The sequence below is a fragment of the Alligator mississippiensis genome, chromosome 1, assembly GCF_030867095.1.
Source record: "Alligator mississippiensis isolate rAllMis1 chromosome 1, rAllMis1, whole genome shotgun sequence".
Lineage (NCBI taxonomy): Eukaryota > Metazoa > Chordata > Crocodylia > Alligatoridae > Alligator > Alligator mississippiensis.
The window spans coordinates 87,340,056-87,367,822 of NC_081824.1; the positions used below are offsets into that span (position 1 = coordinate 87,340,056).

At 43.6% G+C, this 27,767-nt stretch overlaps 1 long non-coding RNA gene across 1 annotated transcript; it reads right to left on the reverse strand.

The window, feature by feature from the left end:
- Positions 1-2,967: 2,967 nt before the first annotated feature.
- LOC132249982 (uncharacterized) lies at positions 2,968-27,570 on the reverse strand. Its single transcript, XR_009461545.1, has 4 exons — positions 27,445-27,570; positions 10,769-11,018; positions 4,026-4,091; positions 2,968-3,938 (listed from the first exon to the last, which is right to left on the reverse strand). It is a non-coding gene; the product is annotated as an uncharacterized LOC132249982 (long non-coding RNA).
- Positions 27,571-27,767: the final 197 nt, after the last annotated feature.

Consider the following 27,767-nt stretch of genomic DNA (forward strand, 5'->3'; position numbering starts at 1 on the left):
TAAGAAGGTTATTTTTATGATTAACTGATTTCACAGGTAATTTCTCAGAGAAATGGAACTAGTTTTGGGAGAGTATGGGTAAATTTATATACTATATGATTTTTTTCTGTGTTGTATATTTAACTGTTTTATAAAAGCTCTTAGAATCTGTGCTGAGTTCTTTTACAATGTATCTAACTTATTCAGTAAATTATGGAGATGTGAGTTCTGACTCTTTTCATACTTATGTTGTATTTATATTAGTGTAAAAACTGATATACTGACTGCTCTGTAGTTAATTACTACCTTGGAGTATACTCTGGTAAAAAGTAGAAGAGAGTTCATCTCACAGTCAGATTTTCTTTTGAGTGTTTTGTGGTTTTTATCTACCTGACAGATGAAGTACAGGCAGTTGTAGTGCAGGATTCCTCAAACCAGTCTATCAGTGTCTCTATTTTGACCTAGAGAAACTGTTCACCTGAGAGTAAAAGGAATATTTCAGCCTTTTCCCCCAAACCATCCTTATTCCTCTATTGCTGAAGTGTCCACAGCATAACTAAAACCTGCAAGAAGTTAATATGCAAGAGCCCTTAATTCTGTGGTAAGGTTAATTTTAACTTTCTCTAGAAAAAAGCACAAGCATATGAAAAATTTTACAGGCAACATGATTTTAAAATCATGTATGAGCTAAAGATACTATGACTGAAGATTTGCTAATGTAAAAGAACAGATCTGTATCCAGAGAACTCGGAGAGCTGGCCCCATAATTAACTACAAACATAACAAAATAGTAGGTGGCCAAAAAAGAGCTAGCATGGTGAAATAGTAGATCAAAGGAGGGTACTAAAGGCAAAAAGACTTCATTCAGGGAATGAAAGTCACTTCTGAATGAGGAAAATAGAGAATAACATAAAGCTTGGCAAGTTCAATAAAATACTATAAAAAGGCAAGCTCTATAAAATAATTAAAGGGGCAATGCGCTAGAGTCCTAAAACATAACAACATTTTTAAGTACATTTGAAGCAGAATACTGGACTGGAGTCTACTAGAGTTTTTGGAATAAAAGGATCACTCAATGAGGATAAAGCTGTTTTAGAGTGTAATGTGCTTATGGGGTATAAAGTGTCTATGGGTGCCAGAACAGTGTATTCACCTTCCCGGGCCTGTCCCTGATAGCTTCCCTCATTCCTTTATGGTCTTCCCCTCCTGTGATCTCACCAGCCACACCTTGATGTAATGACTTGAGAATGGAGGCTGCCTTGAGGACAAAGAAGGCATTGGGTAGTGGACCCTTGTGTGGACTACCACCCCACTGGCTGCATCTCATGTTTACTTTGGGTGAGCCTTTCCACTTGGGACCCACTGCCTAGGACCACAAGGACTCAAATCAGCTTCAGTCATGCCTCACAACCTCGGGCCCTCTGGTCCTGTTACAACCCACATACAGGCCTCTGCAGGCATGGGTCTCACCTTCAAAAGTTCTGAGTCTGCTCCCCCTCAGGCTTCAGTGAGCTTTGCCCCTCTCAGGTTCCAGGCTTATGCTCTGGTCTCTGTCTTTTGTTGTACAAACAACTGAACCTAGGATTTGGGGGGTCCCCAGATACCCTGTCAGTGGCCTCCACCACCCCTAATACCACAGTGCAGTCCACTGGGGACAGAAAGAGAGAAGGAACCAAAACCATGAGTGTCTGCTTTAACTTAAAAGGAAATACTGCATTTGGAGTCAGCTTCACCCTACAGTGATGTTTGCAAAACAGAAACCAAAAAGGTTTGGGGTACTTATCTTGCTCCTGGCACAGACTCCAAGGTTCCCTTCATCCTGGCTGCTATTCTGAGTTCCCTCTTTGCAGTCCCTGGTCCAGCCCCTGGGCCCTTCTGTCAGGAACTCCATTGCCAATGGCTCCTATGGCCAAACTGCTCCTCTGGCTTGGGCTTTTAGGCTAGTACAGACAGTTAAAAAATTGAACACTGAAATGATTTAGCCTTTGCAGATTAGTTTAAACTGCACACATTAAATTGAAACAGAAATGAACAGATACTTACCTTTGATTCAGGAAATGAAGTCACATGCTTGCATTGACTCAGGCCATTAGCTGGGGGGAGCTAGAGCATGGCTGTGTATTCACTTCCTTCTCCTGCTGCCTGCAAGATCTCTGGGATTTGCAGTCCAAAATTACAGCAGCAGGACTCTGCAGGGTTGCTCATCACTTCCTATTCCTGCTTCCGGTGCCTCTAGGATTTGTAGTCTCCAGCTGCAGCCAGCAATAAGTTTAAGCAGGGGAAGGGGTTTTTCAACACCCCCTCCCTGGCCCTAACCCTAGCTGGGGCTTTTTGGGGAGGGCAGTCCCCCCATCCCTTGTAGACTGGGCTGTATCCACAGCCAGGCTTGCCCCCACTTTGTCAGCCAGCCCTCACTGATAGGGAGCAGAGGGGCGGGTCCAGCTCTACTCTCTGGAGCAGACAGCACAGCCCATCTCAGAGCTGCAAAGCATTCTGGGATGCTGGAGGACTGTGATTTAACTTGGATCAGGAAGAGGTCTGGGACACAAGTTTCATAAACTGGTTTGACCCAAATCAGGTAAGTCTGATACTACATTCAACCAAGTTTATCTTAAATCAGTTTCAGCCATTTTGAAACTGGTTTATGTGCCTGAGCTCCTGTTCTGTTACTGGTTTAAACCAGTTTCTGAACACTTAAATTGGTTTGTGTGTAACTTCTGTTCCTAGCTTAAAGGACTTCCTGGACACTATTTGCACTTGAGTTAGGCATCCATTTTTTCCAGGCTTTTTTGCCTGTCAGCTGGGCTCAGGAAAAACAATGAAAAAAAATGGAAAAAGGGAAACAAGTGTAGGAAAAGGGGAAGCAAGCCAATCACCCCTTGATTCCCGCCTCCCCTCCCCCCCACACCCAGTAATGGGGCCCCATAACATAGAGAAACTAAATACGTTTTTTGCATGGTTCTTTACCATGGAAAGTATTGGAGAGATTCCTATACAGTGTCACTTCCTTCAGTGGACAAATCAGTAGATCTGACTCCAAATGAAGTGTTAACAGAAGATCTCATACAGGAAATTGATAAACTAAATAGTGGCAAATCACCAGACAGGATGGTATTCACCTAAGCATGCTGAAGTAGTTCAGACTTGAGTTTGCAGCTCAACTGACACATATATCTCTCACCAAAAGCAGCCTCTGTACCAGAGGACTGTAGAGTAGCCAATGCAATGACAGTCTTTATAAAGGGCTCCAGAGGGAATCTAGGGAACTTCAGACCAGTGAATCTAACTTTTGATCCTGAAAAATTACAAGAATTAAAAAAAAGAAAAACAAAAGCATTTTCTGTCACATGGATTAACAGGATTTGTGGGGAAACCATGGCTTTTATAAAGGGAGATTATACTTCACCAATCTACTAAGTACTTTCAGGGCATCAACAAGCATGTGTTGATCAGGGTGATCCAGTTGCTATAATGTATCTGGACTTTCAAAACAAGATATAGAGAAAATTCTGCACCAAAGGCTCTTAATAAAATTAAGGCAGGAAACAAAGTATGGATATAAATGGTCAGTTCTCATAGCGGAGGTAGATAAGCAGTAGGGTCCTCAAAGGGTCAGTATTAGGCCTGTGCCCAATGTTCATATTCATAATTTTTTTGAAAGAGGGATGAGCAACAAATGGCCAAGTTTGTGGATGAGACCAAATGATTCAGGTTGGCAAAAAAAAAAAAAAAAAAAAAAAAAAAAAAGCCTGACTGTGAAGAACAGCAGAAGCATCTTGTAATATTGAGTGAATGGGCAAAAAAGATGATAGATAAGGTTCAATATTGACAAGTGATGTACAGAAGGCTTAGATACAAATACTTGATGACAGGCTCTACATTAACTATTACTACTGAAGAAAGAAGTTCTAGAATTAGTGTGGGTAATTCTCTATCCACATCAGCCCAATCTTCAGCCCCTGTCAAAAGGGCAAGCAGAATGTTAGGAATTATTAAGAAGGCAACTACAAACAAAACAGAAAATTTTACTATTAATACTTTTATACCACTTTATAAATCCATGGTAGATCCCACGCAGTTCTGGTTCCCCATGTTCAAAGGATGTAGCAGAACTAGGAAAGGAACAGAGAAAAGCAACAAAGATGATCAGGGTATGGAGAGGCTTCTGCATTATTAAGCAGGCTAGGACTTCTCAACTTAGGGAAAAGACAACTGAAGGCAATATACGGCAGAAATCTACAACACTATAAATTACATGGAGAAAGTAAGTAAGGATTTACCATCTACTGTCTCTCAATGCAAGAAGTAGGGGTGAAATTGCAGTGAAATTTTGGGGTCTAAGATAAATTGATGTTATTTTTCAAGCAGTGTATAACTAACTTGTTGAGCTCATTCCCACAAGAAGTTATACATGCTGATGAATTATCTATCTTCAAAAGAAGACTAAGCAAATTAATGAAAGATATACCCATCAGTGTGTATTAAATATAATAGTAGGGAACATACAAGTTAGAATGTCCTAGCCTCCGAATGCTGGAAGAGATATGAGAAGAGGAAAACAGATCAATTTGGATAGTCCCTGGTTAGGTCCTGAAAATACATGCTTCCCTTTAGCATCCAATCACTGTCAGTGAGAGAGAGAGGATCCTGGACCGGACCTGTGGTTTGACACAGTATGTACTTCTTTTTTTAGTAAGGTGTAAAACTTTATGCCTGGTTTTGAATATTATTTTCTCACTGCACAGAGGGCCTCACCGTGAAGCTGGCATAACTTGCCATATCTGTTGTGAGTTTGCCAGTCAGTTAATCTACACACTGTTCACCTGGTAGTAATCAAATAAATAATAATAGCCTAAAAGTATCCTGTCATCAGATCAGTTAAGTTGTATCTTATTTTGATCATGCATTACAATAAATGAATGACTTTCCTTTGCACTGTTCCATTTATAACCCCATCATATGGATTATAGGTAGTAGATATTTTAGTATCTCCTGTTATAACAGGATGCATATTAATAACAACACAATACTACCCATTTGATTACTATAATGAAATGTTTTTTTACTGACACAATCATCTAATTTCTAAAGTTTCCAAAAGTCTTATTTCTCTCAATTTATTTTTCATTAAAACATGATAATATTTTATATAATATTGTAATATTGGGCTTGTTATTTATTGGCATTACTGTACTATATCATATGTTAAAAAATTATTGCAAGCAAAATGACTAGTGAATCTACATTAGTGGATTTACATTAAGAGTGGGTTTTACCTTGTAACAATTTTTTAAAGCAGTTCTGTATTTACAAATTGCTTTTACTTTTGGTTATAATTTTAAATAAATGAAGTCTTGCAGAATGTGGCACAAATTTGTAGCAGCAGTGTTAGTCTGAAACATTTCACAATATCATTAGCAATCTAAACACACAGAAACAAATAGGCAACAATAAAAGTAAACAAAACAGACGTAGGCAACAGAAAAACGTGCATGTATACAATAAATAAAATCTGACAATATAGAATTAACTGTAGTATATTGTTCATGTAAAATTGGCAGCTTCAACATTCTGTTCCAATTTAGAATGTGATGTATCCTCATCACCGTGTCAGTGGCAGATTAAGATGTATTGAGGCCCTGGGCAAACAGAAAATTGGAGGCCCCCTCACACTCCATTTTAAACATGAATGTATCAAAATCATTAATAAGTAGTCCTGTTAAATAAGCCATTCTGCCTCAAGGAGATCAAAATCAGCTCCTTTCGGGGGGGGGGGGGGAGAAAATTGCAAGCATTCCCACCCCCACAATACAGCATCCTCCAAATTCTTCACCTCAGGCTCTGAGGATCCCTGCCAAACTCTGCTTTAGGCTTGGACCATTAGTGCAGACAGTATCTCTTCCTGTGCTTTCTTCAGTGCTTTCTCCCCAGCTCCCTCCTATCAAAGGTCCATTGGAAGCTCTCTTTCCAGAAGAGCTCCCATAGGCTACTGTGAGGTGATGCAGTAAAAGTGGGGGAGTCAGCTTCCTGGGTATCACTAACTGCAGGAGGGACAGGATCTGTGCACAGTAGGAACTATCACAGGAAGTTCCTGAGTCTCGTGTCTAAGGACGGGTGTCTTGTATTTAAGGAGGGGTGCCTTGGACCTAGATGGGTGCCTTGAGTCTATGGAGGATGCCTTGCATCTAAGGAGGGGTGCCTTACGTCTACAAGGTAAGATGATTTGAGTGTAAAGATTTGAGAACCGCCTGACTTCAGCTCTGAGGCAAAGGGCCAGATGAAAACATCCTCCATCAGCCTTCCTGAGGGCTCATCCTATCCCCTTTGAGCCCTGGGCCAGGCCTGGCCCATAGCCCCGTTCCATCTTTGTCACTTGGGCTCCACACAAATTCTACCCAGGTTGTCTTGAGCGTGTGTGGGGGGGGGGGGGGCAATTGTGGCCCTGCTGTGGTCCCCCTGTGGAGCCCTAGCACCTCTCAGGAAGGGGCTCTTTCTTTCCCCTCTGCTACGGGGCAAGGGGCCAGCTGTTCACCTAGTTCTGCGGCTGCCCTCCTTGCCTTGGGTGAGGTGTAGCCAGGAGCTGTGGCTGCCCAAACAGGTGTGCGCCCACCTCTGCTCTACCAGGCGCTCTCGTGCAGCCTTAGCTCAGACTATCGATTGAGCCTGTCCTGGGCTTGCGAGTGGACCCCAAAGACTACCCTGGCTGACGTCAGGGGATCCCCTTAACTCACCTGCCATGACTTTGAATAGTACCTCAGTGGAGGGGTTCCCCTTCGAGGCAACCTCCAGGGTCATCACGCCTCCTGGTGGTAACTCTCGGGGCTACGACCTCCCCTACACCCCGGCCACTCACCCCCTTGGGTTGCAGGTTTTCTGGCCCTTTGGCGTCCTTGGCTCCACCCGACTTCTTCCCGTGGCCCTCCAGCCACGTGTCTCAGTGTCTCCAGGTCATGACTTGACGTGCAGACTTTGGGGCCCTCAGACCTGGATCCAACTAACCCATATCCCTAGTGCCCTATCCCAACCACCCTGTGACGTAGCATGCAATTCCCACCACCGTGACAGCCGAAGTGATGCAGCCACAGGAGGCCATGAAAAGTGCCCTTTACCTATGGGCCCCATGGTTCCCCTGTGCCTAGGTGCCCCAGCCCCAGTTGCTTGCTCCACTCGGGTATGGAGTCCCAGTCGATTATTCTTGGAATGTAGTGGCGCCCATCTGCTGCATGATCTGTCCCTGCTTGGGGTCTTCTGCCGCACCCCATGGTGATCCCCGTTGGGGTTCCCATCGGCCAAGCCCTTGTTACCTCCTCTCTGGGACTTCTCTGGCATCGCTGTTGGCTCCACTGTCGGAACCTCCCCTGGCTTCCCGCGCTGCCTGCCATGGCAGTTGCGCCCCTCGGGGTGTGGGCTTCCCCCTTGAGCCTCTGCTCACCTGCCACCCTCCTGCGCCCTCGGGGCAGCTTTTTATCTCCACCGGGTGGTGTCTCCAGCTGACATCACCCAGCCCCAGCTGAATATAAGCGCGGCTGATGAACCGTGTGGGTAGTTTCACTGCGCGCGTTTCTCCATGCTTTTCAGACCCTGCAGAAGGTAAGTGGGGCTTTCTTTTCACTTTGGTCTGGGGTCCTCCTGTAGCCCCGGCTCCCCTGGGACAAGGTGGAAAGGCAGGTACTGGAGGCTTCCCAGCCTCCTGCCCCCCGTAGTCCACCCATCAGACTCTACCCCCAGCCGGGATCCACTCTGCCCCGGGAGTGGGGTGAGCAGGACTTCCCCCCACAGCAGCCTGGACTCAGCCCCAGTGCCAGCCCCACCGCTGCTGGTGCCAGTGGTGGCCAGGCAGGAGGATGTGCCCCAGGCTGCCGTTGCTGCCGTTGCCATGTGTCCTGCTGGGCAATGCCACCACCACTGCCCCACAGCTACCCACACAGCGCCATGTTGCACTGTCTAGCATGTTAGAGGTTTTTTGCAGGGGCCCCTGTGCATTAATTCACCCCTGATTACAGTATATTGTTAAAACAAAAATTATAAAACAAACTAGACAAAGATATTTCTAAGGCAGATCACCTTCCTGTCCGCTTTACTTATTTAGGTGAAGATATTCTAAGGGTTTCAGATCAATATATTTTTAGTGTGCTGAATAGACTATGAAACAACCAACTAGAAATCCAGGAAGAAAACATCTTCCATTCCATGTTTTAAAGACCTCCATCCAGTAACTAATCTAAATGCAAAAAGACTTAACCCTTACTTTACTTGGCCATAACATATTATAATAGACAGATGTATAGATAGGGCTGGTACTGCCATCTATTATTATTAAGTGCCCAACACTTTCTGTTATCAGACTCTGTTTTCAACTACTCATTTCTTTGTTAAACTGTAAGGATTTAGGCAATTAAAGACATTTCACCTGATGGGTGTCTGATATGAGCTGACTACATTTCCCTTCCCTTTCCTTCCCTCCCTTCTCCCACTGGAACCAAACTAGGGAAAAATAAATTGTGTTGCCCCTATTGGGAAAAAAATCTGTTTAGTTTCTTTTGAACAACCCTAAAACCCTCATGCTTTGCATAAAGTCTTGACATTTTGTCAGGGGATGTTGAGTCATATATATGCCCTTTACTGTCCCCAAGAAAGTTATCTAAATTATTCCCAAGTTGTAATACTGCAGATTCCACATGCTCAGTACATTAGCAACCATCTCTGAGGATTGAAGCCTCTTAGACCTCATAGCCAGGCTGCGGATACCCTGTCCGAAGGACCAGGTCATCACATCATGGAAGAGTAAACTGGCACAGCTGAACACGTATAAAAAAAAAAATCTGAATCAAGGAGAGGAAACAAGGTAAGAAGCAAGGCAATAGTTAGGTAGGCAAATTAGCTGGAACTGGGAGTCAGGGGACAAGAGACGGTGCCTCAGACCAGAAGGGGAAAATGGGACTGGGACAAGGTAGTAAAGAGGCAGAGAAGCTGGAGAGGAAAGGGAAAATAATTAAGTAGAGCAACAAGCAAAGGAATCTGTGTTCACTACAGCATACTCTCCTCCAGAGTCCAGAATAGAGCCCCGGATCCTAGAGCGCCACCCTAGCCTTTCTCTAAGCAGGCCACTGTGATACACATTGGTGATGTCTCAGCTTCCTTAAGTGCTGCTCCGTACACAGGATGACAACGTAATAGTGCTCTCAGTTACTCTGTTAGCTCATGTGGCAAATATTTGTGCAGTAGATCTAAAGGTTTAACCCTTCTGAGGCAAAATGGTGCCACATGATAGATTTTTTTTCCAGTTTGCTTTATGTAAAACAAACAAACCCCAAAGCATTTTGTATATTAAACCCAAAGGATAATGTTAAAAGACCATTGCAAGTCAAGCACTCAGGCATTAGGAAATGCTACAATTAAGGTTGCTTCTACAACCTTAATTTGCCTCCCCCCGTCCCTTGTGTGCATGCATTTTGATACAGTCTTTAATTACATGATCACAAAAGATCTTCATTGAATACACATGATTTCTAGTGATCAGTCAATGAGCAGCTGTTTGATACTTTGTTTTATCCTCACTGTTCAGTCTCTGGCCTGAGATCTTACTTGCAGTTCTACATTCAAATGCTGCCCTGCTGACATAATTATTAATTAAATTATGAATTTTGTTATGATAGGCAGAAGACAGGGTAGATTTACACATTATAGACTAAATAAATCAGAGCTGCATAGCATAAGCTTTCATAAGAAGAGGCTTCATCAGATGCTGTGAAGGGATTACCTCATTGACATTTGTCTTCATAGTATCCGAGTGCTTCACAAATGTTAATGAAAATATTTTCATAATACCACTGTGAGAAGGTGGAGTATTATCCCCATTTTACAGATGGCAACTGAATCACCAAGGGATTAAAATGAAAATTTTCTGCTAACTTGAGGGGCCCATTTTGAGGCAATTAAAATCTAATTTTCTGCACTATCCTTAGATTAGATTAGAGTACATTTTAGCATCTGTAGGCTTCATTTACATATGTGAGTGCTCAGCACTTCTGCAAATCAAGCCCAGAATATAAAGTTGGCCACCCAGAAAATGAAGAGGATAGTAACTGTAAACACCACTGAACTGTTTTGTTTTCAAAGAACGAGAATTGTGTGATGGAGGGAGAGATAGAGACAAGGTCTCCAGGATTCTTCAAGATCACCTGCACTGGCAGAATGCCCACAGTTGAAGATGCCCTGCCACAAAATCCTATGGGACAGATCTTGCCTTTGGGCCATAGATTGCCAACCTCTGATCAAGATGATTAGGTTAAGTGCAGACTTTCAAAAAGCCCAAGAAGAGATTGATCTAATTTATGCAGTTTTTTGTAAGTGGCCTAGGTTAGACCACTTAGTATTTGTTTGCCCTTTGTGGGGGTGAGGGGTACACAGGTTGCCTGCACTGGCTGAAGCCAGCAGGTTGGGGGTACTTGTGCATGCCTCTCAGAGTGGTCCATGGGCTCCCCAGGCTGATGGAAACTGCCAAGCACAGCTGAGTATCTGAGCCACCCTTGATTGGCTGCCAGGCATGGGCAAGCATGCCAACTCTCTGCCGTGTCACTGTGAACTCTCCCCCCCTGTCCAGCCCTAGGCTGCCAGAAGAGCCTCAGAGCGAATGCTCTCTATCATTAGTTGCACATGCCTCCATGTCCCAGCCTGCCTACACCCTGCCATGCTGTCCCACCACCCATGCCCAGGGGCTGCGATGTATCCTCCTCATTACCCTGAGTGACTCTTTCACTGGAGGCTGTAGGGCATCACACACACTTACCTGGACATGACCCAGACCCTGGTCACCATGACATGCAGCTTCATGCCCTCAGGCCAGCAGTCAGACATCCCATGAGAGGGCAACCACTGCAACCCATGTCCACTAAGCATCCTGGACTGGGCCACCAATTCTTGCATGGCTGACAAGGATGAGGCCACTTAGGACTCCATGGATGCCTCTAGACCATCAAGCTCTGATTCTGGGACTGTGCCACTAGCACTGACTGGTAGGAGCAGATCTTTCTGGGAACCTGGAAAGACAAACAATAGGTCCAGACCTTCCGCATGCACTGGGCCAGCCTCATGGACATTGTCGCCCAGCTGGCCCCCAACATTGCATGCTAGGACATCAGCATGTAGCTATCCCTCACTGTGGAGAAGCAGGTGGCCATGGTCATTGCGAGTCTGGGCACCCCTAGCAGTTACTGCCATTTCACTAACCAGTTTGGTATGGGCAAGACTATGGCACAGGAGGTATGTCTGGTCATCCAGGACTTCCGTGCAAACCATCTCATCTGCCTCCTCAACCCACAGGAGATGGTCACTGGCCTCACTACATTTCTGCTGTACTGCAACTCTAATGGTTCTCTTATCTTTGTATTTTCTCCTGTCACTGACCTTGGTGTCCTCTCTGCCATCTGGGTCTGTGGTGCTGCCAACCATGCACCCTCACTTGTATCTGCATCAAATTAGCACCCTAATTTGTATCTGTTTTTATACTATGTCTGCAGTGCTCAATAAACCCTTTTAGTCCCTTTCCATGAATGCAAGGGGAAGTGGAGGCTGTTTCAGCACCACTGCTCTGGCCAGCTTCTCCCAGGAGCTGAGCATGGCCTTGAAAGATAGGACAGGGAGGTGTGAATGAGGCAGATTTTTGTTCCCCTAGAATGGGAGATGAGCTGCTAACTGTCCAAGGCCAGGTGTTGAGGGAGCTGGTGCCTCAGCTGTGGTACAGGATACGAGGGAGGGGGGAGGGACACTGGTCTGCCCACTGCTGAAAGATAGAAACCTCTTGAGCACTTAGCAACCTGGGGCCCTGTTAGTGGTCAGTGTGGTTTGATTCACTTTCCCCCCCCATGCCCCTCCATCCTGCACTGCCACCCGTGCAACCCTTCTGGGCTTCTTGGCCACAATGGACTGAAAGAGGGCTGTGACCATTGGGATGGCTTGTGGCATCCTTGTTCGGGGCATAACTCATTAGCAGAAGTACAGAGAGGGCTAGTCATGAGTCCTGTGGGTCATGCTACAGCAGTGCTTACTGTGCTGGTGGGGGCTGGAAGCACTCTTTGTATCTGGGAGGGAGGCAGCAAGGTGTCGGAGAAGAAGTGGATCTGGAACACTCATGGCAGCAGTGTGGGAAACAATGTCCCATGGCCCACATGCTTGGCCACGGTCTGCAGGGTCAATGACTAGGTGGGGGGGGGGGGGGAAGGCCTCCCACAAGATGGAGGGCATGGGATCATGGTCAAGGTCCTAGGTCACAACATCCATAGTGTCAGAGCTCTCCCCCTGCTCCTGCCTTCCATGCTCCCCACTCTTGGCCATGCTTGAGAAGAGGTCAAAGGTGCTCAGGTCCTGCTGCAGATGCATATTGGCCCCCACATCCTGTGACAGTATGGGTAGCAGCACCTAGGGGATGGACTCCTCATGGGCCAGCTCCAGCAGCTGTCCTCTTGTCCTGTAGCCCCCGGAGACCTGCTCCTGGAGACCTTGTTGTCCTGTCATTTTGGGACCTTTCTGCACTTCTTTCTGCAGCAGGGTCTCAACCACAAACTCCTCCACCCCCCTGAAGTGCCATAGGTGTGCAGGGTCTCAACTTCTCTGTTCTCAGCGAGGAAGTGGACGGCTCCTCATAGAAGGGCATGGCCTGCTTCTGGGCCTTGGACGTTTTGTTGGCATCATGCACACACGTATACTGTATCTTTATCCATTTAATCTTGGTGCAGCACTGCTCCCAGTTCCTTTTGTGGCTCTCACCTTCATCTGCTGGGTGATGTGCTTGAAGACATACCTGTTCTGGTGCTCTTTTTGGAGCTGATGCTGGGTCTCCTTTTCACCTCAGATGGTAACAAGGTCCCTCATCTCCCCATAGTCCCAGTTGTGTGACCACGGTTGGGTAAAAGAGAAGGATGTGGTGGGGTCATCTACGGTCTGTGGTGATATCCATAGGGGTCTCAATATCTGAAGATAGGTAAGGGTCCTGCTGCAAGAGGATGGATGGATGGAAGGAAGGAATGAAGGATGCATGAAGGTGTGGGTCCTGGCACATGGTTCTGCCTCTCATTGCATCTGGGTGCATCCCATGCTCCAGTATGACTGGGAGTTCACTGGTCAGGCCACCCCCACAACCTCAAACTTTCTAGGGGGCTAGTGGTGTGTGGGAGCCACGGTTGGGGTCTGAGGGGCTGTGCCTGAGTGTGGGGGCATGGAAGTCTCTGTCTGGGAGTGCAGGAGCCAGGGTCAGAGTCTATGGGGCTTTGCCTACATGCAGAGGTTCTCTTGGCTCAAATGTCAGGTCTGTGTGTATGTTGTGGTGTGCTTCATGATGTGGTGTGGAGGCACAGCCCAGGGGCTCAGGTTCTGGGGCCTGTGCAGGGAGCAGAGAAGTCTCCCTTCACCCCGCTGACTGCCTGTGTAGGCCTGTGAAGGCAGCAGGTGGGCCTGGAGAGAGGGGCTGTGCTGGATTGGCTCTGGGAGAGCTTGGAGGCAGGACCCACTGGGCACTCAGCCACAGCAGCTGAATGCCTCCCTGCTAAGAGTGGGTAGTGGGGGGCCACAAAGGACACTGGGATGCTGGAGGACAGTGGTTTAACTTGAATCAACAGGGGAACTGGTACAGAAGTTCAATGCTCCAGTCTAACCTAAGTCAATCAGATTTGAGTGCACATTGAACCAGACCTATCTTAGACCTGGTTCCATCATTTTTAGACCAGTCTGTATGTGCTGAAATTCTGTATAGTTGCTGGTTTAGAACAATTTCTGCTCACTTAGACCTGTCTAAGTGTAATTTGTGTGTCTAGCCTTAATATATTAAACATAGCAGGGCAGCTGAGACCTGGATTTCTAGAAAACATTCAGGGGGAAGTGGATTGCTTAACCAGAGGACTACTCTTTTAACTCCTGCAATCATGCCTCACTCACCACATACTTATCTCAAATAATAAAGGCATGGATACAACTGACTAAGACTTCCTTTCTTGAGCAACTGTGTAGGCCTATCCTGAATGAAGCAGAAGTCCTGTGACCAAAATAGTACATACTCTTAAAGGCTGTTTCCTGATGGATCTGGGCAAAAGGAGGCACGTTCAATTCTACAGTAGAGGCTGCCTAACTTTTGAGTGTTTGATTTTGTAATTTCAGCACCATTTTTTCTGCCTGTAGAATGTAATCATTTTCTATTCTTTTCCCAGGTTCATTGTCCAAAATGCTTTTTTGATGGTGATGATATTCCTCTAATGGGTATAAATGCCCTGAATTTCTTCTAACTTACTACACTGAAATGATTCCTGGCTTATTCCTGTATACATGTGGGAGAAGACTCCAAAAAGATTAAGATCTGAGATACCTGCAAACTCTGTAATCTGCCCACTTCTAACACATTCTTTTGTACCTGGTAAATATCATGCCAAGAATAGACTAGACTATTCATGAGCAAACCCAGAGGCAATTGTATATTCCATAGCATAAAAAAAAAAAAAAACACAAAACAAGAAAACCATACAGCATGGTTAATAACTAAAACACTTGCAGACTTCTGCCATACCAGAATTCCATATTTCAGGCCTGATCTAAAGCCTACTCATGTCAAATAAAAGATTCCTCTTGGCTTTAAGGCTGCCAACAAATGTCGCCTGTGTGCTGCCATAATTTTTATAGAAGTCCAAAAGGAAAGCAAACAGGAGCTTATACTATTTGTTGTACCACAAATGACCAACTTGGTAGGCCAACAAAAGCTGGGCAGGTGCTCCTGGTGCTCGAGGGGCTCAGTTCTGCATACCTTGGGAAATTCTATGCAGGATTGGACCCTTCAGGCCCCAGAAGGACCTACCTGTTTGTCTCCTCTTACAGAGATGTGCCCCAGGGAATCTCAGAAACACATTTCTAAGAGGGAAAGCCAGGGTTTCCCGCCTACAGAAACCGAGATTCCTTTGGGTACATCTCTACAAGTGGGAAATCCTGGCTTTTCCCACTTACAAAGATACACCCCAGAAATTCCCCAGGGTATGTTTCTGCAAGCAGGGAATACATTGCCTGTTGCCTGCATGTGCAGTGAGAGGGACAGAAGACAATGTGTGTTTTGGTCAATGAAGTGGATTGACTGTGCTGGGTTGTGTCGTGGCACAGCTGATTTGCTTCATTTGATGGTGTCTGTTTATACCCTAAGGGCGCATCCAGACAAGCGCACATATGCAGTTTGCAGCACCTCAAACCTGTTCGCAGCACTGCAAACTGCACATGGCAAATGTTCAACTGGGCACTGTACTGCAAATTTGCAGTATGGTGCCAAAATTTGATACTAGGATGTCCCAGTATATATATAAAAAAATCCAGCACAAAACAAAAAAATAGCACAAAAAGCAGTGTGGCACCACCAGAAACAGAGCCCAGCTGTCCAGAGCCATGCTCTGGCTGCTAGCCAGGCTCCATGCAGTTGGATCAGTATTGTTGCTCTGGGTGGCACCCAGGACCCCAGGTAAGGCAGCACAGGTACTAGCCCTATCCTCCCCCACCCCACCCAGGACAACTTGATGTTCCCTGGGGCACAAAGCAGCAGCACAAATGCGTACTACCACTTTTTATGCCCCTGGAAATGCATGTCTCTACATGTGGGGACACATCCTAATAAGCTTTAGCTTAGAACCTGCAATATCTCTGTCAGCTAGTTGCTATTTGGACTAGAATTAGTTTCACAGACATTTTGAATAACTCTTTTCTAACTTAGGAGTCGAATGGTGAGCTATGAGGAGGCTTTCATATCTTGGAGGATTTGTGTGTGTACATAGGAAACATAATCAAAAACATCTGGAGGAGAGACTTTTAGCTTTGCTACTACGTCTTTATGCTGCTCAGCTGAAGTCTCTTTGTGCCACAAGAGGCTTCAGGAGAATGGCAGCCCATCATTCCTTTTCTTCTATCCATGTTAGTCTGACATCTGGAGCAACCCAAATTGGAATCAGAGGACTCAATTAGGAATGTTAAAAGCCATTTCTCTTTCAATGACAGAATTAGGGAAAATGCCACTTAATGCTTTTTGGGCTGCCTACAGCTGTCTGACCTCATTTGAATGCCAGAGATGAAAACCAAGCACTGCTTTTTAAATGGGGGTTGCTGAAATGCTAAATTTTAGTCTTCAAGTCAAAGCACAGGATAACAACTTTACACTTAATATTATAATATTCCACTCATATTATAATAATCATTCTACATGGCTAATAATAAATCAAGATCAGCAGTCAGCAACTATTTTTCTGGTTGCAGGTTGGAATGACCCACCTCAGGTAGAGGCAGGAGGTGGCCAGAGTCCATACTGGTGCTTCTCCTAGCAGCAGCGCTGGGGAAACACCTGCAGCTGAAGCTGCTGGGCAACAATTACCCATTGGCTGGATTCAGCCCATAGGCCATGGGTTGCTGACTCCTGATCAAGATGATTACTGTATTCAACTTACTTGGCCAGCAAGATTTCTAGAAGACATTTGGAAGGATGTGGATTGCTTTCTTTGAAGATGCAGAAATATTTTCAAATGTATAGTATATATACTTTAAGTCTCAAGACTGCTTGTTATCAGAGGAGATGAAGTGCCAGTATTCATGTTATAAAAATCAGTGACTACCAAAATCATGCCAGAATCATCAGTTTCACATGCAATAAACCCATCTACAACAGCAAACAGAAGCACACATACACCACCTTATTTTTGCAGCATATTTCCTGTCTTCTCTTCCAACCACAGACTTCAGAATCCAGGCATCATCCTCACATTAGGATCATCACCTCAACACATTTACCACTGCTGTTTAGATGTGCATATTGTAATTATTAATACTTCAGTACTTTACTCTTATAACTAAAGACACTAGTGAATAAACTTCCATGAAGGAATATAGATAACTTCAAACCTAATACATTTTGTCTCCCAAAATGTTTTCAGAGTATACTGAGTGCCAGAATATGTCTTTGAAATTGCACATTTAAATAAATAGACTTTAAATTTTCTACTTTCAGAACAGTGTCATATTTAAAAAATAAATTGGATTATTCGTTGATATGGATAACCTCCTTAAGAAAACACATTTAGCAAAGGGTTATATTTCCTTAATAGTTCAATTGTGGATACTATAAATTTCAGATGCTTGAAACAAGGGAGTTAACACCAGAAAGGGATTTTAAAAACTCATGAATACTACTAAAACTGCAAATATCTTACTACTAGTTCATAATGTAAGAAGAAACTTGCTTTTGACCAAATACATTAGCCAATTACCTTTAGAAAGCTAAGAACAAATTTAGATTGGGAGACAAAATGTATTAGGTTTGAAGTTATCTATATTCCTTCATGGAAGTTTATTCACTAGTGTCTTTAGTTATAAGAGTAAAGTACTGAAGTATTAATAATTACAATATGCACATCTAAACAGCAGTGGTAAATGTGTTGAGGTGATGATCCTAATGTGAGGATGATGCCTGGATTCTGAAGTCTGTGGTTGGAAGAGAAGACAGGAAATATGCTGCAAAAATAAGGTGGTGTATGTGTGCTTCTGTTTGCTGTTGTAGATGGGTTTATTGCATGTGAAACTGAAATAAATGTCATGTTTCTGTGAAAAAAGTTAGGTCTGCCAGTAGTTAAGCTAATGCTGGTTAAAATCTGCTGTTGATAAAAAAAACTACACTGCAATCAACTGGCAGGAGTACAAAAGAAGAAGAAATTATCCTGGGGATTTATTAATTAAACATATGGTTAAAATCTGTTTTCTTTAATAACTAAGAGAGAAATAGTACATTAAAGAATCCAGGCTCCTGTGGAATTTTCTGGACTTATGCCAGTTGGCTTTCTGACCTTCTATTCTGATCTTGTTTAATTTGATTCAGGTGAAGAGGAGGAATCTCTTTCTACCCTACTATATAACTATTCCATCTCGTTTGCATTTTAAGCTCTACACTATGCATCTGGAAAGGATAGGAATAGGTATGTAGGTATAGCTTAGGGGTTCCCACCTAGAAATTCAGCCCTACTCTCTTGACTCTCAACCATTATTTATCTCTATAGGATGAAAAATGAACAAGTTATGACCCTTCTTACATCTGTTATACTGCACATCATACCAATTACATGACAAAGTTTTGATCTACCTATAGACAATTGACATAAACGTAACCTCTTTTTGGGCAATTCACATTTTCAAAGTACATTTTGGATGGGTCTACACAAGATGCTGACTGCACAGTATCCAGATACAGTAGTGTCATGTGGCAAAAACCATGATGCAATGCTACTGTGCATTAGGATACTGAGCAGTAATGTCACGAAAGAGGCATTCACTGTTGATACTGTGCAGTAACTAGGTTTACTGCACATTTTTTTAGCACTTGTTTATACAAGTACTAAGCCAATTAAATTGGAAGCATTACACTGGAACTGGGGGTTACCAGATTCAAGTGCCTGTTGCTATTAACATTTAATATAAAATAAGTATTGAAACACTGACTAGGAGTATGGACTGAAATCTCCTCTAGCGAGAACGTCCTAACAATGAGACTATAGTCCTTTTCATGTTTTCTAATCTAGTGAATATTTAATTAGCCTGTTCAGAGCAGAACAGTTTCACCAGGAGAAGCATACCCACCCATAATACCCATAATTTTTGAGTGGGAACCCCTAGGCTTTAACTTGTTTCATATCGGCATACTATTCCTGTCATTTCCAGATGCATACTATAGAGTTTAAAACAGGCTGGTGGGTAGTGCACTGTCATGGGATACGTATGCAGGCAGAAAAGAGATCTGAATGCAGATCTTTATCCCTTGTAACTGCTCTAACCATTGAACTAGTTAACCTCCCCCTCCTGTGTTGTGTAAGGAAGGTCTGGCATAAGACCTTCAGGAGGGGATTTGCAGTTCTGAATCCATGTAAGAGGTGCTTTCTTGAAATCCAAACTTTGGCAACACTTTTACTGGCAAGACTTAAACCATAAACTTCTCCTTGGCATTTTCTTACTGGCCAACTTGGAAGGCTGTGCATTTGCTTTTGGAGGGGTTAGGCACGATTCTTAGGACCCTAACTCTACTTACGCATAGTAGGAAATGTGTTCACCTACTCTAGTGAATTCCCCTAGGAGCATCCAAGTCCACATATGAGCATTCACACAGCTACTGAGCATGCACTCTAGACTGAATACTAGCCAGACAGGTATGTGGCTCTAAGCACTTACATGAGTGTAAGTCATAAAACTGGAGGGGCAGAAAAGAGACCCCTCATGTTTTAGCCTAAAGACTGATCTCCCCTCAACCTCTCTCCCCTCTAGCCCCCGTTCCTGCCCTGCAATAGCTTCCAAAGTAGCAGCTCCACACCCTTAAGCTTATTATTTTCCTCCACATATCTCCATTTCTTGGCTGCCCAGGGGACATTAGAGGACTGTTCCAGTCCCCTAAAACCTGGATCCTCCCATGTCCCAAGTGAGTACCTTAACCACTTGGCTAGTGGGCCAAAAGGTGAAAGGAGTTCTCTTCCACCAGCATACATGCATATAGAGCCATGTACCTTCCCAGCCAGATTGCTGCCTATTGCACATACTCAGTAGCCATGTGAACATTTACGTGCACATAGCACCGCAGCAGGATTGCTGACTGTGTATTATTACTCAAAGTGGCAGTTATGAAGCTGGATAAGTGCTATGTGGGAGTGGAAGGTAAAATAAAGGGATTTTGCCTACAGCATCTTTAAAATCCTGTCATACCATTCTGTTATGTTTTCTGGCCACTTCCTGCACATTTCCTACTCCGGTTTGCTGCCAGCTGCTGAAGAGAACAATTCTGAGCAAGCAGTTGTCTGTCATCTGACTGATATACCCAAGTAGCTGGAGCTTTCTCCTCATTGCTACATCAACAACTGTCTCTTCCACATCGATCATTTTTCTTGACTTTACTATAAAAGGTAGAAAAAAAAAAAAACCACTCTCAGCCCATTAAACTAAACACACTAACAGAATAGTGTGAGAGTTTCTTCACAATGGGTAAATTTCTACATACATAAAGAAATGAATCTTGGTTGTCAAAAAGAGTGACTGAGACATAAATAGAACAATCAAGAAGATGACAGTTCAACCTTATGAAAGTTGTCAAGCTTTCAAAATGTCCTTCCAATGCCCCCAGTGTTGGAACAAAGAACAAACTTAAAATATTTTCATTAAATAGAATCATATCATAATGATAATTTTCAGATTAAAAAAAACTGAGACTTTCAGTGCATCTATTTCTTCCTCTGTCAGAAGTGAGTAGGGCCCAAAATACCTTCCTGACAAAAGTAATTGAAATATATCCCTGAGAAGTGTTTCAGTTTTAATGAAAGAGCTTATAATCAAAGACATTTTATTTAGTCAGAAATATTCTGATCTTCTCTATAACATCTCTGACCATTGCTATTTTTATTCATGCTTCAAGGAACATGTGACATCTAGGAGGTGATGTAAAGATCAAGAAGCACTTCTGTATCTTAACCAATGAAATACTAGAGAAACACACATTCAAATTTTCATTTAATATTTTAGACAAAAATCCATATTTTTGGATAGGTGTAGCATAGCATGGAGAAAACCAAGTTACTCAGCTTGGGTACTACTAGTAACCTAATTATGGAAGTAAGGAACTAAATGCAGACCAAGGGCTTCAATGAAGATATACATCATCCTTATTCCACTATTTACATAGTCTTGGTCTTTATAAGTGGAATCAATGGGTATTTATACACGTGCTCGGGGGGGGGGGGGGGAGGGGAGGGGGACACTTTAATTAAAGTGGCTCCGAGAGTTGCTTTTATTAAAGCACTTGGAGTACCATATGTATAAGTGTTCCCACGCTGAACAATGGCAGTGGGGGTGCTTTGAGTAAAGCTCAAAAAGCTTTACTAAAGCTTTAACAAGCTTTAGTTAAAGCACTCCTGCTACCATTTTGCAGTGCAGGGACACTGATACATGTGACGCTGGAATCTGCTGGATCATGGTAATTACCACACTCCAGCAGACCCGATTAATTGAGTCTGTTCCAATGTGCTGGAATTACAGGGCATCAGAGCAGCCTTAATGCACATTATCTAGGTGCCCAATGTGTCTATTAGGCTTCTCAGGTGCTTTTTATCAAATATCACTCAACTGTATGAAACAAAAGATTTCTATGCATGTAGGTCTATGCAGTTGAATAATTTCAATTGATAGCTGCCCAAAGTGTAATATCAGGAGTGTTTGGTCTTTGCAAATGCATACTACAACCTACTGAGCCACCCATATGATCAAGAGTCCTACACGGCAAGCCATACGAGGAAGGGCTGAGGGATCTGGGACTCTTCAGCCTGAAGAAAAGGTGACTGAGAATGGACCTGGTAGCAGCTTACCACTACACCAGGGGAATACATCAAGGGCTCAGTGAGGAAGTGTTCACCAGGGCACCAGAGGGGAAAACTAGGAGTAATGGCCACAAACTCCTGGAAGATGGATTCAGGCTCAACATTAGGAGAAACTTCTTCACAGTCATGCTGTCCAGACTGTGGAATAAGCTCCCTCCAGAGGTGGTGCAGTCTCCTACCCTAGACAGTCACCTTGCTGGGGTCACGTGACTCCCAGTTATCTTTCCTGCTTGGTGCAGCGGGCTGGACCCGATGATTTTCTGAGGTCCCTTCCAACCTTACAATCTATGAATCTACCTGCTTTATATCGGCTGTAAAGATAGAGTGGAACCATCTTATCATCAATAAATTGGCGATTAAAAATAAGCAGGTTTTTTTATGGCAAATAAAATAATTTTTCCTACCCATGGATCCTATGAGAGGTTGTACAACATAAAAAAAATTCTACAGAACAAAAGATGCATTTTAGTGTTTTAGAGGGTTAGAATTGGGTACAGAAACTTCCAACTTCTTGTCTATTCATAGATTTTCATATGTTTATTCTGTTTTCCTTTCTTAAATACAATCTGACAAGTGAAGCGCTGATAAGATGAAACACAAAACTGATCCAGATAAATCACTGCTGGTAATTCAGAGGCATTATTCCTGCCAGGTATTTTTGTACAAAAATAAACACTGATGCCATTAACCTTGATAAGAACTACTGGTACTTGTTACCTGTCACCCATGTCTGTATGCTAGATCTCAACCATAGAAGACAGAAGGCTGGAGCTTGTGGGGGCTTAGCCCTGCAAATCTAATTTGTGGTGGCTGGCAACAGCAGCAGCACCACGGTGCTGCTTGGTGTGCAGCTAGGCCAGTGTCCCACACATGCTCAGATCTGCACGGCTGAGGAGGAAGAGGCTAACCACACGACTTGCACTGCACAGAGCATGATGGGAGTTGTAGTTCTCATGCTGACGCATGCACCCAGCCCCCACCCCAATAATATTTTCTCCCTCCATCTATGGGCTCAGTTATTACTTTAAGAATCATACAAAATTAAGGTTAGAAGGGACCTCAGGAGGTCATCTGGTCACAACCCTCTGCTTGAAACAGGACTATCTCCAACTATATCACCCCAGCAAAAGCTTTGCATAACCATGTCTTAAAAACCTCAAAGGATGGAGATTCCACCACCTCTCTGGATAACCTGTTCCAGTATTTTACTACTCTCCTCATGAGAAAGTTTATCTTAATCTTTAACCTAAACTCCCCTTGCTGCAACTTGAGACCATCTGCTACTACTGAGAACAGTCTACTTTTAAATCCCCTCTCAGTCTTCTCTTCTGAAGACCAAATAAGCCTAATTCCCTCAGCCTCTCCTCATAAGTCACATGCCTCAGCCCCCTAACCCTCCAATGTAATTTCAGAGCTCCTGGACTTTCCATTGGCCTCCACTAGACCGTCTCCAATTTGTCAGAATCCTTTGTATAGTGCAGGATGCAACAGTACTCCAGATATGGCCTTACCAGTAGGAATAATCACTTCTTTGCTGACAGTGCTTCTACTAATGAAGCCCAGTTAGCCTTCTTCATAACAAAGGCACACTGTTGGCTCGTGTTCAGCTCATTGTCTGCTTCAACCCTCAGGTTCTTTTCTGCAGAGCTGCTGCTTAGCCAGTTGGTCCCTAGCCTGTGCTGGTGCATGGGATTTTTCAATCCTAAGTAGAGAACTTTGCATTTGTTCTTCTTGAGCCTCATGAGATTTTCTTGGGGGTCCAATCCTCCAATTTGTTGAGGTCTCCCACTGAATCCTAGCTGTATCCTACAGTGTGTCATTTGGAAACTTGCTGAGGGTGCATGCCATCCCATCTTCCAGATCGCTAAGGCAGATATTGAACAAAATGAGCCCCAGAACCTCTGGGACACTCCACTTGGTACCATTTGCCAACTAGGCCCCTAGCCATTGTTTACTACCCTTTGAGACTAGCAAACCAGCCAGCTTTCTGTCCACCATACAGTCCATTAATTCAACTTATACTTCCTTAGCTTGCTTGCTAGAGTGTTGTGGGAGACCTTATCAAAAGCCTTGCTGAAGTCAATGTATGTTACATTCATTGCTCTCCCCACATCCAATCATCTTAGAGAAGGCAATCAGGTTGGTCAGGCATGACTTGCCCTTGGTGAATCCATACTGACAGTTCCTAATCACCTTCTTCTACAAGTGCTTAGAAATGGATTCCCTAGGGACCAACTCCATGATCTTTCTAAGGACCGAGGTGAGGCTGACTGGTCTGTAGCTCCCCAGACCCTCCTTCTTTCCTTTTCTAAAGAAGGGCACTATATTTGCTTTTTTTCTAATCATCTGGGATCTCTCCCAATTTCCATGATTTTTCAAATATAATGGCCAGCAGCTCTGCAATTACATTGGGGAGTTCCCTCAGCACCCAGAAGTGCATCACATCTGGCCCCATGGACTTGTACATGTCCAGCTTTTCTAAATAGTCCCCAACCTGTTCTTTTGTCACTATTGACTACTCACCTTCTCCCAAAACTGTGCTGCCCGGTGCAGTAGTCTGGAGATTGACCTTGCCTGTGAAGACCGAGGTAAAAAAAGGCATTATTTCAGCCTTTTCTGCATCATCTGTTACTAGGTTGCTTCCGCCATTAAGTAAAATCACACTTTCCCCTGATCTTCCTCTTGTTGCCAACATACTTATAGAAATCCTTCATGTTCCTTGCTAGCTGTATCTCCAATTGCACTTTAAATTTTCCTGATTTTATCCCTGCACACCTGAGCAATACTCTTATACTCCTCCCTATTCATCTGTCCAATTTCTACTTCTTGTAAGCTTCCTTTTTGTGTTTGATCTCACTGGAGAGTTCCCTGCGATGCCAAGCTGGTCTTCTGCCATACTTGTGAGTTATCCTACACATCAGGATTGTTTGCTCCTGTGCCTTCAGTAGGGTTGCTTTAAAGTGTAACCAGTTCTCCTGGGCTCTGTTCCCCCTCAGACTGGCTTCCAAAAGGGATCCTACCCATCAGTTTCCTGAGTGAGTTGAAGTCTGTTTCTCAGGGTCTTTTCACTGCTACTCTCCTTCCTTCTTTTCCTTAGGATCCTGAACTGAATCATCTTGTCATCACTGGTGTCCAAGTTGGTATCTACTTTTACACTCCTTACCAATTCTTCCCTGTTTGTGAGCAGCAGGTCAAGAAGAGCATGGCCCCTAGTTGGCCTCTCCAATACTTGTACTGGGAAGTTGTTCCCACCACTCTCCAAACCTTCCTGGATTGCTTGTGCGCTGCTGTATGCTCTCTCAGCAGATGTCAGGGTGATAGAAGTTACCCATGAAAACCAGGGCCTGTGACTGGGAAGCTTCCACTAGCTGTTTGAAGAAAGCCTCATTCACCTCATCCTCCTGGTCTGGTGGTCTAAAGCAGACACCCACCACATTATCACCTGTGTTGTTTCCCCCTCTGACCCTAACCAATTGATTTTCAAACAGATATTTCTCCAGTTTCATACTGGCGATCTGAGCAATATACAGCTCTTTTACATAAAGTACAACTCTGCCTCCTCTTCTCCCTTACCTGTGCTTCCTGGACAGTTTGTACCCATCCATGACAGTGCTCCAGTTATGCAAGCTGTCCCACCAAGGGTCTTGTTTTTATGGTTTTAAGTTTACCATTTAGAGACAATATAAGGCTGTGGTTATCCTGCCATTCTCTTGGCAAAATATATATATATATGGAAAAAAACAAAACAAAACAAAAACAAAACAAAACACACAAACCTTCATTTTTTCCTCTACAAGAAAACTCTGCTGCTCAAAAACTTGAACTTGCTTTAATTATCTGAATCATGGTGCTATCTACTGTAAAAAACAAGTAGTTACATGAAATTTACAGAAATTTGTATTAAAAAAAAAAAAATCATCGAGAATGGGAAAATTAAAGAATTATTAAAATCATTCACCAAAATGTTTTTACTTCAGTTAATCAGTGTACAGTGGTTACTGAGAATTGTTACTATGTACAGTGATTAATGAGAAATTATTGACGACAGGAGATGTTTTTAGGTAACCTTTTTCTGCATTGACCACTGTGACAGCATCTTGACCAGGCCAAACCCCCAAAAAACAAACAGCGCCTGCGTGATCTCTCCAGTCCTTTATGAGCTGCAGTCGCTTGCTCACAAAGCCCCGATCCTGCTGCATCTCCTTTCTTGTCTGCTATATCTATGTTCTTCAGTTTGGGAGGCAAGGAGCAGAGATGGTGTGCTATCTCATTGGGTGTGGTGTTCGCCAGGGTTCTCCCTCTCCTTTTTCCATCCTGAGCTCATGGGTTGTTCTCCCTCTTGGGTTCATTTTTTTTTTTTTTTTTTAAATCTCCTTCCTTGATTGTCAAGCCTTCTTGCATCTGTAAACTTCATTGGGGTCTCAATCTGCTAGCCTTAGCCCTTTTTCTTTGCCTGGGGACTATTAGCTCAAGGTCCATTGTTTTGGTTTTGGCTTCTGGGCCCAGCCCCATCTCTGCCATTCTCAGGCACTGTTTGGCTCTAGACCCTCAGGTCTCATCTCCAGCACTTCTAGGACAGCACTGGAACCTCCACCTCCCCAATATCCCAAACCTAAACCACAGGTTTAGTTCATAGATTCAATAGATGTTAGGGGCTGGAAGGGACCTCTTGAGATCATCAGGTCCAGCCCCTCTGTGCTTGGGCAGGAAAAACTGTTGGGGTAGATGACCCCAGCAATGTGGGCATCCAGACGTTTCTTGAAGATATCCAGAGTAAGTGATTGTACCACCCCTGGAGGGAGTCTATTCCAGACCCTGGACACTTGAGTCCATAATTTGGTGTCATCTGTGAACTTTGCCAGTCTGCTTTTAACACCCAAAACTATTGTGCACACAAGGCAAACAGTGTGAATTAAAACCAATCAGGAATCTTATCGGGGGTAAGGCACAATGCCACATGTATTGGAACACAAAACAGGCAACGTGAAAAGAATAAAGAACAGTAAGGTTATTTGCTTCACTCATTCATTCATACAAAAGAAACAAGCACGTACACAGATAGTTAGACAGTGTTACCAAGTTCTAAAATCGCTCAGGTCAGTCCGGTGGCCAGCCAGACCAACCATGAAGGATGGAGTCTGGTCTTGTTGGACGCACCCAAAACTCTTTCTTGCAGGTGGAAAGACCCAAAGCCTTGACTTTGTGCTCATTCTATATAGTAATAGCTATTCATACAGGCCTATGGATTCCACCAAGTCAGACATGAAGGTCATTCTCCTTGTCCTGTTGGCAGGCTGGGATTGGTAGGACATGATCTTTTGGCTTTGTGGTCTGCAGTCTTCAGGGGGGTCATTGCTTGCAGTCTTCAGCTGCCAGGGTGAAGCATGATCTAGTATTTGGTAATCCTTAACTACTGACTTGACAATCGCTGCAGTCTTTAGCCATTAAACCACAGAAGGCTATTTTCACCTGCTGCAAGATGACTGTCTTCTTTCACATTGTCACATATATACATATATCATTCATTTTTTCATTACCTCTTCCCACATAAGCCAGACATACCACAAACATTACACAAGCATTTTCCTTATACTAAATTTAAGTTCTAAAATCATGAGACCAATAGGTCAAATATATAAAAAAAAAAAAATCATAAGACCAATAGGAAAAATATATTTATGCTGTGCAATAGGAAAATTTAAAATAGATAGTTAATTCCAGAACACTAATAATGACTGATCAAAATATTATAAAAAGTAAATCATAAAAAGATCAAGTTAATCTTAATGGCTAAATATTTCATTATATTAAAAAAAAAAAACAAACCACATACCAAAAAACAAAGTAAGCAATAAAAGCAATGATAGTTATTGCAATATTACAAAACCAACTAAATAAATAGATTCCATAAAGAAGGCAAACAAAAGAAAGCAAGGAACTAAGCATCCACTTAGCACCCACAAATTCCAGTCTCTGGTAATATGCAAAAAAAGAAAAAAGTTTAAAAAAATTAAAAACAGTGTTCTTTCCAACATTAATCTCTCTCTAGGCAGTAAAGCCTCACCTGTAAGCTTTTCCTTGCTTAGCAGTTTCTCTCTCAGCTTCCTTGTGGCTGGGTCATCACACTTCTGTTTCAAGAACTCCAAGCTCAAGCTGACTCCAGTCCCACAAAGATACTTTCCCCTCTCTTCCCCCCCCCCCCCCAATCTCCTCCAGTTGGGGTTTAAGTAGCCAGGTGTCTCTCTTCCCTTTCCTAGGCTCTGAGCACCTGTGAACAAGCTGCTAATCATTTAATTGCTGCCCCCTGTTGCATCTTTAAAGAGACCTCCTTTTTTAACTTCATCTGTGTCACTTCTTAGCTCTCTTGCCTCTACCCTCCTTGTCTCT